The 15521-nt window shown below is 38.0% G+C and overlaps 1 protein-coding gene across 2 annotated transcripts in view; it reads right to left on the bottom strand.

Moving 5' to 3' along the window:
• Nucleotides 1-15097, bottom strand: part of NR1H4 (nuclear receptor subfamily 1 group H member 4) — a 52533-nt gene extending 37436 nt beyond the window's left edge. For both annotated transcript variants that reach the window (XM_049626153.1, XM_049626154.1), the window contains exon 1: nt 14796-15097. The gene's annotated coding sequence lies outside the window, so the exon portion shown is untranslated. The remainder of the gene's footprint in view (nt 1-14795) is intronic.
• Between the last annotated feature and the right edge of the window lie 424 nt (nt 15098-15521).

The raw sequence follows: 15521 nt of genomic DNA, 5'->3' as shown, positions 1-15521 counted from the left end.
TGAACAAACATGAGGAGACCCTAAGGCACTTCTGAAATACTTGGACTCTGATAGAAAGCTGAAGGTCCTGAGTAATGAACCAGTAAAAGATGAGTTGTCACTATTTATAAGACCTCATTCATACTAACAAGCCAGTTGTGGACTAGGAAAATTCAACTTTTAATATGTGTGTATGAATTGTTTAGGTAATATTCACTGTGTATATATTAATATATAAATTAATTGTGTATAATCATTATGTATATGTGTCTGCATATTGTATAATAAATGGATTGAAAAGCCTCCCCAAAATTCAAGCAGCTATTCTTCTAGATAGAGTTCCTCCTCTGGAATAGGAAATTCCACAGTTTCCTTCCCATAATAGTTTTCAGGAACCCACAATATAGAGTTAGGAATTTCTCCTAATTTTCAATCCAAATATATACTCTGTAATAACATAAGACCCTTTTCCTCTGGTCTTTAAAAAAAGCGGGGGAGATTTTAGTTCTTTGACTCTTCCCTTACATTTCCCTCTGTGCTATGTTTTTCTCATATTTGTCTTTTTCAGCTTTCAGTCATGTTCATCAAGCTCCCTCATACCACATGATAGCTCTGTAATATTTTCCAGGTATACTCATCTTTATTTTGGATTCTTGTATTTTCCTTCTTATATTTTACTCTGTATGTTCATATAAACTTGGTATCTTTAGTTCAAGTGCCTGGCACATAATAGGCCCTCAAGAAATGTTGGCTCAATTAAATGATCTGTATTAATTGCTTCTCCCACTTAGTTCCGCCAAATTCCCTGCCATTTGGCACGCTCTTCCTGGAGAAATGGTACAAGATAAGGAAGAGGTTCTCCTATTATTAGCACAAAGGACATAATTTGTCAATCTCTCACCCAAATGAAAGTCCAATTCCCCAAATTCTGTAGCACTTGAGTTATTATCCCTGGCTGGAGATCCACAATATGGGTGCCCCTGAGTAGCTAACAAGAGAGCCCTCTAGAATCTGGAAACAGTTGGCAGAGTCTGCTCAAACCAGATTTGTTGGGTTTATGATTCCTCAAGGGACTTAAAGAAAAGGACACTCTTTAATTTTTGAAATGGTAATGCAAGCATATGGTAAGCAATTCAAACAGTACACTGAAAAATCAGTCTTCCTTCTAGCTCTGTTACCCATTTCCGTTACCAAATTCAACTACAATGGCCAGTTTCTTGTGTATCCTTCCAACACTACACCCACTCTTAGCATAAAGGGCCCTTAAACAGTGCCTTAAATCAGGGTTTGGCAAACTATTGCTCACAGGCTAACACTGGTCTGCCATCTGTTTTTATACAGCCTGCAAGCTAACAATGGTACTATACTTTTGGATGGTTGAAAAAAATCAAAAGAAGGATATTTCATAAGACATAAAACTTATATGAAACTCAAACATAACTGTTCATAAAGTGTAAGTGGCACATAGTCACATCCATTTGTTTATGGAATATCTATGGCTTCTTTCCCCCAGAAAAGAAGTTGGGTAGTTGCAACACATACTGTATGGCCCACAAAGCTAAAAACATGTATTATCTAGCCCTGTACAGAAGTTTGTTAATCCCTGCCTTAAACAAATAACAAAATAAGAAATCTTTTTAAGTAAGTAAATACAGGCAAACTATGAATAAACGTAATGATTGCCTTGGGGGTATAAACTCACTTATATACATCTCATAATAGTACGGTCTTCTTAGCAGCTCCTTACTAGGACTGGCGACTTTAGCCTTACCTGGTTTGTCACGTAATGAGCATCTACCATGTCCCAAGCATTTGACAATTGTTTCCACATATATTATTTCTTTAATTAGGGTTACTTCTATGTCCTCCTTTCTGTAATATTTTCCACCCCCTTGTTAGGGGAAGAATTGCAATGGAAAGCCTAAGTCCCAGGAGACCCCACACCTTAGCTCTGCAGTCTTTTTTCCCCTCAAAACCTCCCTTCCATAGAAGGAGTCATATTTGTAGGTTGAGAATAAGCAATGAGTATTCTTTACACTAGTGGCCTCAGAATAGTTTTTGTTCATTTATCCCATATAAAATGGTTGAAAAACAATATACTCCATCAACACATTTTTTGGTTTATATCCATAGTTTTTCACTTAAAAGTTGCAAAAAAGTTAACTTCTGACATATTATAAAAATTGACATTTTATGTGTTATTACATTATTCTCAACCCTATTCAATTACTCTTAAATCTACTCTTAAATACCACACCAACTTAATATCTTCCCTTATCCTTCAAAGAAACACTCCCTTATCCTAAAAAGTGTTAACATCTGGAAAAAAATTTTTTATCATTCCTGTTCCTCTCTGAGTTCACATTTCATTCCACTAGACTGCAGAATCTTACTCCAGCGTAGCACATTTTAATGATTGGATGTCTATAATTGATTATCATATCATACTTTTCTGTAACTAAAACATGCACATAAATATGAATTTAAAACGTCTAGTGAGCTTAAGATTTTTAATGTTTAAATAATAAATATTCTGGATTGAGTTTATTACTAATTATTATCAGTGTCCATTTCATCAAAACTATACCTTGCCCATTAGGCTTTCTCTACAAATAGCATGGATCTTTCTCCTTGGAGCTAAAGAGCACAGGTAGAGAAAGTCTGTTGTGGATGAATGAGCATGCAGATGAGAAAGGAAGTCACCACTGTCAGGCACCAACCACACAGCCAGCAATGACTAAGCACAGCATTAAAAGAACACCTCCTTGGGGCGCCTGGGTGGCTCAGTCGGTTAAGCGTCGGACTTCAGCTCAGGTCACGCTATCACAGTCGCTATCACAGTCCGTGAGTTTGAGCCCCGCGTCGGGCTCTGGGCTGATGGCTCAGAGCCTGGAGCCTGCTTCCAATTCTGTGTCTCCCTCTCTCTCTGCCCCTCCCCCGTTCATGCTCTGTCTCTCTCTGTCTCAAAAATAAATAAAAAAATTTTTTTTTAATTTAAAAAAAATAAAAGAACACCTCCTTAGAAATACAGTTAAAGGTTCTGTTTAAATACTGAACTTTAAGAAACTATAGACAGAGAACCTAAAAATTCTCTGGAGTTAGTAATAAAAATGCAGATCACAGAAAGCCATTATTTCTATTCAGATAAATTCATGTGTGTGTTAATACACAAAGGATTGAATTTAGAATCAGAGCAAAGAAAGAAAGATGTCTGAATTTGCACACAGACTTCCCTACCTTTCTGTTTTCCTGAAAAGTTAACATTTATTTTTAAATGAAAGTATTTTTAAAATAAAAGAACCATTGCAGAAAATTCAGACAATACAAAAAAGCATTTGAAAATGCCAAATTGCATTCTATAATCTTTTTTTAATCTACACTCCCAGCAGCATTCGGTAAGAGTGCCTGCCTTTCTCAGCACACCTTCCTTCAACAATCTTCGCTAACCTGATAGGTGACGAATCCTATCTCACTGTATTAAATTGCATTTCTTTGATTATTAGTAAAGTTAAAAAAAACTTTACATCTTTTTTTTCTTTTTACTTCTTTGTTTTGAGAGAGAGAGAGAGAGACAGAGAGGGCATGTGCCCATGAGCTTGGGAGGGGCAGAGAGAGAGGGAGACAGAATCCCAAGGAGTCTCCATGCTTTCAGTACAGAACCCAACACAGGACTTGATCCCACAAACTGTGAGATCATGACCTGAGATGAAATCAAGACTTGGATGCTTAACAGACTGAGCCACCCAGGCGCCCTTTTACATCTTTTTTGTCTATATGTGATAGTTTCTTTACATTTTCTGTTTATGTTCTTTGTCATTTTTCTATGGAAGTGTTCATCTTTTTTGTTGACTTATAAGAGTTCTTTGCATATTGAATGTATCCCTATTCTGGAATATCTGGAATATTTACTACAAACATTTTTATTTGCTTTTAATTATCTTCACCTGAAAAGTTTTTCCGTTGTATGTGGTTAAATATATCAGATTTTTTAAGCTTATTTTTATTGCTTTTTATTTTTAAGTTTATGGTACAAGGTGAGTTTTCTCAGAATTGTTTGTTAAATACTTTTTCCCACTGATCTATGCTCCTTTTATTGACTCTAAATTTAGTTTCCCATTGATCTCACAGTTCTATCTTGTACCAATATTATCCTTCCCTATTAAGGTTCATTCTTTTTCAGTATTTCCTAAGATACTCTCATCTTTTTATTCTCTGTAGTAAATAATCATATCTTGTGTCACATTCTTTTTCTAAAAAGTTTCTTTAGGAGTTTGAGATGGTACCAAACCTATATATTTAGGTAGGAGGATTTACCTCTTTATAATATGCAATTTGCTTTTCACGGGCAAGTATGTCTCTATTTACTCAAATGTGCTCTTATAGCTCTCAGTTTTGTAGATTTTTTTCCATGTATGCCCCAATGTCTCCATGGACACTCCTCTGTCATTTATCTTTCTCCTCCTCATGTGGTAATTAATGAGTTAGCTACATCTGTCATCTTCCCTACTGTAGCACAGGATTGTAAATTCGAAGAAGGCTGGAGTCACAACTTATATTTCTTCTGTGCCCTCCTATCACACCTGGTAGTGCTACACATACACAGAAGCAACAGCTGTGGTCTAACAGAGAATAGGGATGAGACGTGAGATTAGGATGGAGAACTATGCTGACCTTCCCTAGCTTCATGTATGACCTGGGACTATTCACTTAACACTTCCTTCCCCATACTACACTCTGAGCTTCAGGTGAATGAAAACTTAAAAGTCTAAATTATAGGGCTGCTGTAGAGATTAAAAGGTAACCCTTCATAAGTGTTTACATATATGTATGGGTGACATGTACACAAATGTTCACTGCATTGTTTCCAATAGTAAAAAATTGGAAACAGCATATATGTCCATCAACAAGACAATGGACAATAAATAGTACATGTATAATGCAGTAAGTATATTCCTAAATGCTATACAACACTTAAAGCGAATGAACTAGGACTATCCATATGTATTCATATGGATCAAACTTAAAACATCTTGAGCAAAAGAATCAGGTTACAGAAAAATACAGTTTGATAAATGCATATAAGTTTAAAGATATGCAAACAATGCTCTATATTACCATTGATACTCTAATGCAGGGGTCAGTAAACTAGGATTCATGAGCCAAATGCAGCCTGCCAAAGATCAAATTTGCCCTTTTGTTTACATATGTCTGTGGCTGTCTTCATGCAACAATAGCAGAGTTAAGTAGTTTTGACACAGTCCATATGGCCTGCAAAGCCTAAAATATTCACTATCTGGCCTTTATAGAAAACACTTGTGATCCCTGCTGTAACCTCTAGAGACACGTATGGAAGTGTTGAATCCACATTCAGAACAGTGGCACAGAAAGACTGGGTGGGTACATAAGGGAATTTCCACAGCATCTATAATACTCTCCTTAAGCTGGAGGGTAAATACAAGGAGGCTGATGATATTACTCAATTTTTTGCATATGGGAAATATTTCATAATGAAAAAAGACTGAATGAAACCATGTATGTGAAAAGCTTCCTCATCTATGAAGTTACACAAGTTCATACAGGATTCTATCATTCTTAAGGCTCTGAGGAGAAAGTATTCCTTTCCGTAAAATGTTTGGGGACTCTGTGTCAGTGTGGAGCTAGTGGAAATGCTGAGCAACACAATGAGATCTATGTTCAAGAGTACTCTAATGAGAAGGTGGCATGGGCAGGGTAAGCAGTAAAAGGAGGAAATTTGCTGCTGAAGTAAGATGACTTTATGCTTAGCACAGTGGTGTCTGGATGGATGGAAAGGAAGAGACTTGAATAGAGCAGATATAAAGGAGGAGCCAGGACAGAAAGAAGCCTAATGATTCAAAGTTTAAGCCTTGAGTATTTGTGGGAGCAGGGATAAAATGTTTATTTTACTTTATGTTTATTTGTATGGTGCTGCAACCTAAGTCTTAACTTAAGGACCCAGGAATAGTTTCAGAAATGGTATGCACTGTTTGTTTTTAATGTGATAAGACACATAGTGACTGGTAACTTGGACTCCCACTTTCTAGTTATCAATTTTTACTTGTTTAGATCCTGCGTGTGACAGGAAGTTCATGGTATGTAGAGCTTTTCTGATGCAGCATAAACCATGTGCAAGTAGAGATCTTGGAAAGACCCTGTTCCAATTAAATAGCTTTGACTGTGATTTAGAAGAATCTCAGTTTTCAGAAGATGAAGATAAAAACTATTTATATATGTTGGTTCCCTATGAATTCTACACACCCAAGGACACAGTCCTTGGGGACATTTTTCTCAGATGAACCCAGTTGTTGATGACAAAGTATACCTTTTGTTAAAAATGTAAATCATTCTTAAATAGCAGGGAAAAAGTAAACTTTTTCTAGCTATCATTATTTCATGCCCAGGGGAAACCCTGGATTTAGCCCAAAGTCTGGAAGAATGTTCTTAAGAGAAAGGAGCTCTAACGGAGCTCCTTAAAAAAAAGAGAGAGATTTATCTTTCCAGGAACTTGGTTTTCCCAGAAGCACTCAAATTTAAGTCATTCTTTTCAGGGTAAAAATACAAATTTAATTTAAGGTAAATAGATCTTTCTCAAAGTCCACAGAGATTTATAGGACAATCTGTGGCCAGTACCAACCACAGGTCAGGCAGGATAACTGCAAGTCAGTATGGCCATTGTGACTACATTATTCTGAGAACGATGCCCTATAGGAACCAGACCATATTTATTACTATCAGAGTAGTACATATTTGGGGAGATATAGATTAAAATAATATCTACCATACTATGAGTACTCAGTATATGGTAGCATCATCCATGCTATGTTATCTCATTTAATCTATAATGAGCCAAACAAATATTAACATACATACTTTATATAGATGAGAAAACTGAGGTTCAAAGAGATTAAGCAAATTTTTCAAGCTCACACTGCTAGTAAAAAGCAGAATGGGGACATAAACCCACATCTAGCTCTAAATTCATGCTCTCTCGTGTACTCTCCCACCAAGACTGTCACTAACCACTTACCAGCCCCTAGTAAGGGTGAATCGGCAGTTCTGCAAGGTCACTTCTGCCTAAGGCAGTCAATGTGTTCATATGCACATATTAATGAAGTAAGCCTATACAGGGCTTGCCCATTATATTGTTTCTTCTTTTGTATTTCTAAAGTACCCACTTAAAGGTATATTTCCTTGAGGCATTGTGAACCAAAAATACTTAAGCCAACCAGACCTCGACAGCCCTTTGAGTTTCTGTGCTCTGGAGGTTACACAATGGTGCCTATAGAGTGGCTGAGCTTTGGGGCGCTCCCGGGTGGCTCAGTCGTTTAAGGGTCTGACTTCGGATCAGGTCATGATCTCATGGTGTGTGGGTTCGATCCCCACTTTGGGTTCTGTGCTGAGAGCTCAGAGTCTAGAGCCTGCTTAAGAATCTGTCTCCCTCTCTCTCTTTGCCCCTCCCCAACTAGCGCTCTGTCTTTCAAAAAATGAAAAAACGTTTAAAGAAATAAAAAAGTGGCTGAGCTTTATTTCCAGCTGACTATAAAAGTTGAGGCCCTGAGAGCCAGGAACTTGACAGTGAGTACCCTTCCATTCTGTACCTGCTCCCTGCTGGTCTTGCTCAAACTCCAGCCTGGCTTCTCAACTACCTTCACTAGCACTAACCTTCAGGAGTCTTTGATACCACTTGGTACCTCTTCTTGTCACAGTTGTAACTCTGTCTTTGTGTTTGTGGTGAGTGGTTGTCTATCTCCCCCACTGGACCATCAGCTCCAGGAGAACTCACATTGGACCTCCAGTGCCTAGCAGACTGCCAGGTATGTATTAGATACAAAATAAATACTTACTGATTGAATGAATTAGAGGGTGGACAAATAAACTAACTGCACACACATATGAAAAAATGAATAATATACCTTAGTAGATAACCACCTTTAGAGTCCATCTTGTTTGGGCCACAGGACCATTAGTGAATCGAAATGTACAACAGCAACACACATAGAAACTGAAGAAGGATTTTTTTTTTAATCACATACAAAACCTGACAACTAAGGCTGCTTTCTCACAATGAAGCCCTCATTAGTGAACTGTATCCATTCTTGTTGGAAATCTCTTAACTATTTTAAATGCGAATTAACCATCCCATAAAATAGTTTTAATAATCCTCCCAAATCTCCTTTTGTTAATTTCTCTTCCCTCAGAATTATCAGAAATAGTTTTGTGTCTTCTTAATGTTTACTCTTCGTAGTCAAGAAAGCTGTCTCTTTTCCTCCATAATCTTCTATAGTCAGAATGGTCAAGAAATTATTTATGCTTTCTCTATTACTGACCTATCATCTATTTTCCCAAATAGTTCATTAGATCTCCTAAAATTTTATGATTATTATTTATGTAAATTATTTGTTATTTGTGAAAGTAGACACCATACATTCTTCCATTCTACACTCCATTTTGCAATGTTAGTTTGCCACTACCCCTCAACAGATGAAGTCTATTCTCCAGCCCTCGAACATGAGCTGATCTGGTACCTTTCTTGACAAGTAGAATGGTGAACACAATGCTATGAGACATCTGAGTGAGACCTTAAGAGAACTTTGAGCTTCTTTTTCTCATCTAGGAATGTTGCCCCGAGAGTGGCACACTATGTATAGATGCCCTCAGATACAAAACCTTTAGGACAGAGAAGTCCAGATATCCCAATTGTCCCAGCTGACAGCCACATCAAAACTATAGGCATATTTACAAGGCCATCTTGGACCTTCCCTTCCAGTTGATCTTGTATCTGAGTAAGTCCCTGCAAAAATGTCAGAGAACCTACTCAGCTGACTCATAGAAATATGAGAATTAATGAATCATTATTCTTTTAAGTCAGTATGCTTTTGGGTAGCTGTTAACAAAGAAAAAAATAACAGATGTAGAAGCAGTACCTGTAAGAGGGAGGATGTAAAAACAACAACACAAAAAGGGCTAAAACATGTGGCCTTGGCTTTGGGATTAAGGGTTGGGCAGAGCCTAGAAGGGCAGTAAGGAGACTGCTTTGGAAATTGGAAGAACAGTGAGAAAATTACTATAAGAAACTGCAAAGGGGATGGATCACTTTTTATAGTCATGAAAAAATTGGCAACACTGTCATCTGTCGTAACTTGGGAGATGGAGTGTTTTCTAATAAACTTGTAGACCTGATTGAGGAGATTTCTAAGGAGTATAATGAATGTGTCAGTTGGTGTTTTTAGCTATACATGATAAGGTCCATAAAGAAAGAGATGAATTAATGAAGGCACTGTTCATTTTCAAGTAGAATTTAAAGTAAAATGATGCGTTCAAGACATGCTAAGTTGAAAAGTAAGACTGTTTTGCATTTTTGGTCTCTCCATCTGGCAGAAGATTCTCAAGTAAGAAATGGACAAAGGGTAAATATCAAATCATGGGTGTGGCTGTAAGATCCTTGCTAAGAGTTCAAAAAATTTAAGGAGGTGCCTAATAGATATTCACATCTAGGTAAAAAGGCATTCTAGGTAAACGGGCATAATCCTGTTATCTCATAGCATTGTTCCATAATCGCTTGACATGTCCAAAGTAGAAAGAAGCCTGTCTCAAAAAATTATGGATGTAGGTTTTCAGGCACAGAGTAAGTCCTAAAAAGGCTCATAATAAATCCATAAAGTGTTATGCAAATTGTTCTAGTGAGACCAATGCTATCTTGAACCAAAAGCTGATTTTGCATTTTTTCCCATTACTGAATGAAGTCTATTTCATCAAGTCTATTTCATCACCCCTTTAATGAGCTGTTATTATTACAACTTTCTTTGACCAATAGAATTGTTTGACTTCTGAGGCTAAGCCTCAAGAGACCTGTGACTTCTGTTTTCACCCTCTTGGAATGATGGGCTGAGGCCACCATGCCATAAAGAGGCCAGGAATGAAATACTCCAGGAGAAAGAGACTTGGTCATTCCAAGCATCCCAATCAACAGCCAATATCAGAGACTTCAGTCATGGGAGTAAGACCTAGTTTATCTTCCAGTTGAACTCAGTTGCATGATTGAGCCCAGGAAAAACCAGCAGAAGAATCACCTATCCAACCCATAGAATTACAATAAATAATAAATCATTATCTTTTTCAGCCATTAACTTTTGGGGCAGCTTGTTACACAGTATTAGATAACTGATTATAATCCCCCAAATGAACAATATGGCATGCTGGCTTTTGTCTCACTGGTATCTAAAGAAAGTGAGTATTTCCTTTAAAGTAATATATTTACTCTTGGGGCACCTGGGTGGCTCAGTCGGCTGAGTGTCCAATTTTGGCTCAGGTCATGATCTCACAGCTGTGGGTTTGAGCCCCACATCAGACTCAGTGCTGACAGCTCAGAGTCTGGAGCCTGTTTCGGATTCTGTGTCTTCCTCTCTCTCTGTCCCTCCCCTGCTTGTGCTCTGTCTCTTTCTGTCTCTCAAAACTAAATGTTAAAAAAAATTTTTTTAAATAAATAAAGTAATATATTTACTCTTTAAAAATGGTATCTCAATGTCAAGTTCCAATGTCAATGCCAAGTGAATTCATTTACTCACCTATTTATTCAGCCAATATACATTTATCAACCCTGTGTCAAGCATCAGATATAAAGACAAAAAAAAAAAAAGAAAGAAAGAAAAATCATGATCCTTCAGGAAGCTTAGTATAAACATCAGTCAAGGAAACCCAATTAAAATAGTGTGGGGGCTGCTATGACAGAGGTAAGCATAAGTCCCTTCAGGAACATAAACAAGGACATTCATTTATTCAACATTCATTAATTCTCCACTATGTATCAGACTTTGATTTAGATCTTGGAACTAGAGTGAAAGATGAGAAAGAAAAAAAAATCAGTACATTCTAGTGCAAGAGATGGATAATTGAAAATAAACAAAAAGTGAGATTTCTACTAATGATAATAAGAAAATAAAGGGGACAAGTGATAGCACGATGCCATCGGACACTGTTTTGGACAGTGGGAACCAGGAAGAGCTCTCTGAAGAGTGAATTTAAGCTGAGAAGTGGAGGATAAGCAGCAAAGCTCCAAGGCAGAGTGGTCAGCAAGTTCTGCGAGCCAGGCTCAGGACACTGGAGGACAGCAAAAGCCCAATGAAATGAGTGAGCAAAGGGAGAGAACAGGAGATGAGGTCTGAGAGAAGACAGCTTTCATATGGCCTTGTTGACTGTGGTAAGCAGTTTGGATTCATTCTAAATGGGAATCACTGGTGGGTGTGAAGCATGTGACTAGGAAATATTTCTGAGGGTGGAGGGCTGCCTCTTGAATTTAATCCTGAGTGGGCACTAGACTAGGAAGAAGGCATGCAGTGGGATGGCTATAGGAAGGGAAATAGCATGCTGTGTGCAGCATTGCAACAATGCTAGTGGATTCAGCTGGCATCAGTGGGGGAAGAATGACCTACCTCTTCAAGACATAGTGTCCAGAAAATTGACAATTCCTTTGAGGGAAAAAAAAATTAAAGCTTTGTACCTTGTATCATTCTTACAAATAAGTCTCAGGTGGATTAAAAACTTTAAAATTATAAAACTATTGAGAGAAAATATAGGAAAATACATTCATGAACTTTATGAATGTAGGGATTAAGAAGAATCTATTAAATAATAAATAAGTAGTAAAAGAATAAATTTGACTATGTTAAAAGAAAAAAGAAAGAAATCAAGACACCATAAACAGAGTTAAATTTAGGAAACAAACTGGGAGAAAATGTTTACAGCATAAATAGCAGCCAAAAATTAGTCCAAACCATACATAAATAACTCCTATAAATAAAAACAGAAAGGATAAACAATCCAAGAAAGAAATTGGCAAAGGATATAAAGAGGAAAATTCACCAACAGGAAAACAAAAAGCCAATAAACATACAAAACATCTGAAATTAATTAATTAGAAAAATGCAAATTAATGTTAACTAGACAGCATTTCCACCTATCAGATTATCAAAATATTTTGATAATATGTATTTTTACAGACTACTAGTGAGGGCATAGGTTTTAGTCTTTTTGGAGGGCCCTTGAGCACTGTATATTAAAATAAAATACAATTCTAATACTTAAATATGGCTCCTGGATAAACCTTTGCGCACATGCACAAGGATGTTCATTGCAACATTGATTCTGTTTAGAGTGGGAAGTAAAATCTCAAAGTTTATTAGAATTTTATCTTGAAAAATAAAAATTAATCAAAATCTATATTGCATTCACACATATTAATTTTTAGTCACCAGAACTCTGTTGTAATACTTGGACCTAACAAAGAAAAAATATGTTACTCTTTCTATGCATTATTTCACTTTACAACCAAGTTGCATTATATTATTAGCACTGTATTGACACAAATTTATAAAAAAGAGAGAGGATAAGAATAGAAGACACTCCTTTATTACAAAAATTGGAAAGGGGCAAAGTGAGGGAGAAACTAACTGCCTGTGGAGGGCACAGGGATTAGAGAATGATAGCGTAGGGAGAGAGAAGAGAAAGATGGGTTGGTATTTTTATGTAGAGACGTTTGCCTTCCCATGCAACTAGGTAACTAAAAACACTCGTATAGTATGTGGCCACATCTCCACTGGCAGGAAATAACACCACAATAGGAAATAACTGGGAAAAAGAAAATTGGTCCTATTTCTTTCGGCCCCTTCATAATCTATGTTGCTAGGATGTAAGAGGAAAATGAGACTATTAGTGAAATGAAGGGGAAACTCTTCCTATCAAGAAAAGAACACATGCCTTCATGTTTTCCTTTATTCATTCACCTGAGGACAATGTGAGCCTTTTAAAATCTATCACATGGTGATGTGTATTCTCCAGGCTTTCATAACCTGCAGACTCTATGAACCAATAGCAGTGCTGAGCTCCTCTTGGACATCCCTAATCACAGCACCATGGTGGGTTCATGGAGTCTTTAATTAAGATACTCTTAACTGAAATCTCCAACCAGCATTCCCAGACTGACCTCTGGGTTAAAGCAAATAGTGCTGAAACTTTCCACTTCCCCTACTCATGGTGTAGTCACTAGAAAACACCCTACAAGGCTTTGGAAATCTTCACAATTGTGCTATGGCTAACGCATCACCTCTGTCAGCTGAACTGCTTGCAAGCAGATCCTCCTCCTCTCCCATAATTCCAGATTTCAAGTTTTCCCAGCCTCCAACAATGTCAGGGGGGCAAGGAAAGGACTTTGGAGTCAGAAAGACTCCATGTTCGGGACCTGTTACTTCCTAACCATGTCATCGTGGGTAAGTTGTCTTCTTTCATGAGGTGCCTGGCTAGTTTCAGTTGGTAGAAACGTGATTCTTGAACTCAAGGTTGTGAGTTCTAGCCCCACACTGGGGGTAGAGTTTACTTAAAAAAAAAATGAGTTGTCCTCTTTGAGCCTCTGTTTGCTCATCTGAAAAATGAATATAAGACAAAATTCAAGTAGGCTTATTGTGAGATGGGAACAGGCAGTTTTAGTAAAGCCTGTGACCTGTTAGTAGACGCTCAAAGCCAGTTCCATTACAAACTCATGAACACACACACACGTTTCTTTTCCTTTCCTTACAAAGTACTCAGGGCCTCACAACTATAGGGTGTTCCATTACAATCTGACCAGATTTGGGAGGTGTAGAGGTGTGGGAAGACCAGATTACATTACTTCACCTCTCCAACTATGGTGAGAGGGCAGAGGAGCCTAGAGAAAAACACTGCTGCAAATAGTGAGGAAGGGTCTCAGGACAAGAGTGTGTTGTCCCCGGCTGGTACTTATCAGCTACCTTCAAGTTGCATCAGCCACATTGCAACATTCTCAGCAAAACAGAAAAGTCCACGGTGCAAATGGCATAGGTCCATAATTTGGAGTGGGGCAAGGGGAGCAGTGACTCAAAGATGAAAGTGTCTACCATTTCATAAAATCACAGCTAGAAACCCAGTGATAGTTCCCTCAACATCTTTCTCTACTTCTCTTGTTAATACTGCCGAAGTCCTTCTAAGGCAGTGCCAGTGACACATCAAATATCTTTAAAACTCAGGTGAGTTTCCCAGAGAAAGAATCCAAAGTGAGTCATGTGTATCCCCTCCCCCCTTCTAAATAAAAACTCAGTTAAAAGAAATGATCCAGGCTCACCTTTCAGTTGCTTAATTCACTGTGGCAGTAAGCAGACAAGGAGATGCCTTGTCTGTAGATTCAAACCTTGGACACTTTTAATATTGAAGTTCTTCCTAACATTTTCCATCTTTTTTTAGTATTTCCATCTGATATTAGTATGATAAATGGAAAGCAGGTTTACAACCGAAATCAAAAGAGAAAGCTTTTAAACCTACTCTTCTCCTAGGAAAAACTTTTATTTTAATTAAGAATGGCTTAAATATTGTCCTGTCCCTAGGTCCCAAGTCATTTGATATTAGCAATATTCCCAGACTCACAGCAAGATCTGATAAATCACCAAAATAGAGCATAATATACAGGTCAAATTGTCTATGGAATCAGAACAGAAAACATTTCTGAAATTCATGGTCTCTGGTGATTCTCCTGGGTGACCACAATGTTTAAAAGATATCCCTAAATAATTTGTCAATAAGGTAAGCAACTGTTAGACCCATTAACTCCTGCTGCTTTTTGTTTGTTTTTAGTTTCTGTTTCTCTCCCTTCTTGTTTTCAGGATTTTACATCAAACTCTACTAACAGAATTCGTTCATCGACCACACTTCTTAACGTTAAAGAAAAATTTTAAATGATAACTTCCCCTCTGTTGCCTTGAGATAGACACCCCCTCCCAGAGGAATTAGGTACTCACTTGGATTGTCTCAGGTCAGAGATGAACTTTCAAGGCCCTGGGAGGATTCTGAGTCCAGTCTTCCTTCAAATCGCAGCAATTCTGCTACAAACGTTCAGAACCTGGGTTTGCATTGGGGTGAGTCCAGGAGACAGTGTGGTGAGGAGGAGGAGGAAGAGGGGAGAGTTCTAGTAAAAGCTGTAGATGATCACAGGCGGCCTTCCGGCTCAGCAGCAACATCTCTTCCTTGGCTCTGTGCCTCATGAACACAGATTAGTCATTAACAATCCTTTCCCTGATAAATGATATAAACATAGAAAGGAACCTTGGGAGAGCCTCGAGATTCCCAGGACAAACTCCCAGAGCTCCAGAGTAGGGAATGGGACCCAGTCGAGGAGCCCTGAAACTTGCCTTTTAAAACATTTCTCCTCAGACTGCCTGCAGGATTCTGAGAACCCAGGTTTCTGCACCAAGGCCTTAAACTGGAACTGTCCTCTCCCTTCCCCCCATCCCCAATTTCTTTTAATAGCTCCACCACCTCCCAGGGACTGAAGTTAGCAACTGAGCCTTCTTGACCCTTCCCTCTCCAGGGCCTCCTATATCAAGTAATAACAGATTCATGTGGATTCTATCTTTGGAATGTCTCTTATTTCCAGCCCACCATGTTCCTCTGCTAATTTGGGCCTACCACAGTCTCCTTCTTGAAGAACGGCACTGGCCTCATATCTCTTTTCCTCTTTTCTTTCT

The sequence above is a fragment of the Panthera uncia genome, chromosome B4, assembly GCF_023721935.1.
Source record: "Panthera uncia isolate 11264 chromosome B4, Puncia_PCG_1.0, whole genome shotgun sequence".
Classification (NCBI taxonomy): Eukaryota; Metazoa; Chordata; class Mammalia; order Carnivora; family Felidae; genus Panthera; species Panthera uncia.
Note: the sequence above shows the minus strand (reverse complement) of the source record. Positions and strands in the feature narration are given on the sequence as shown.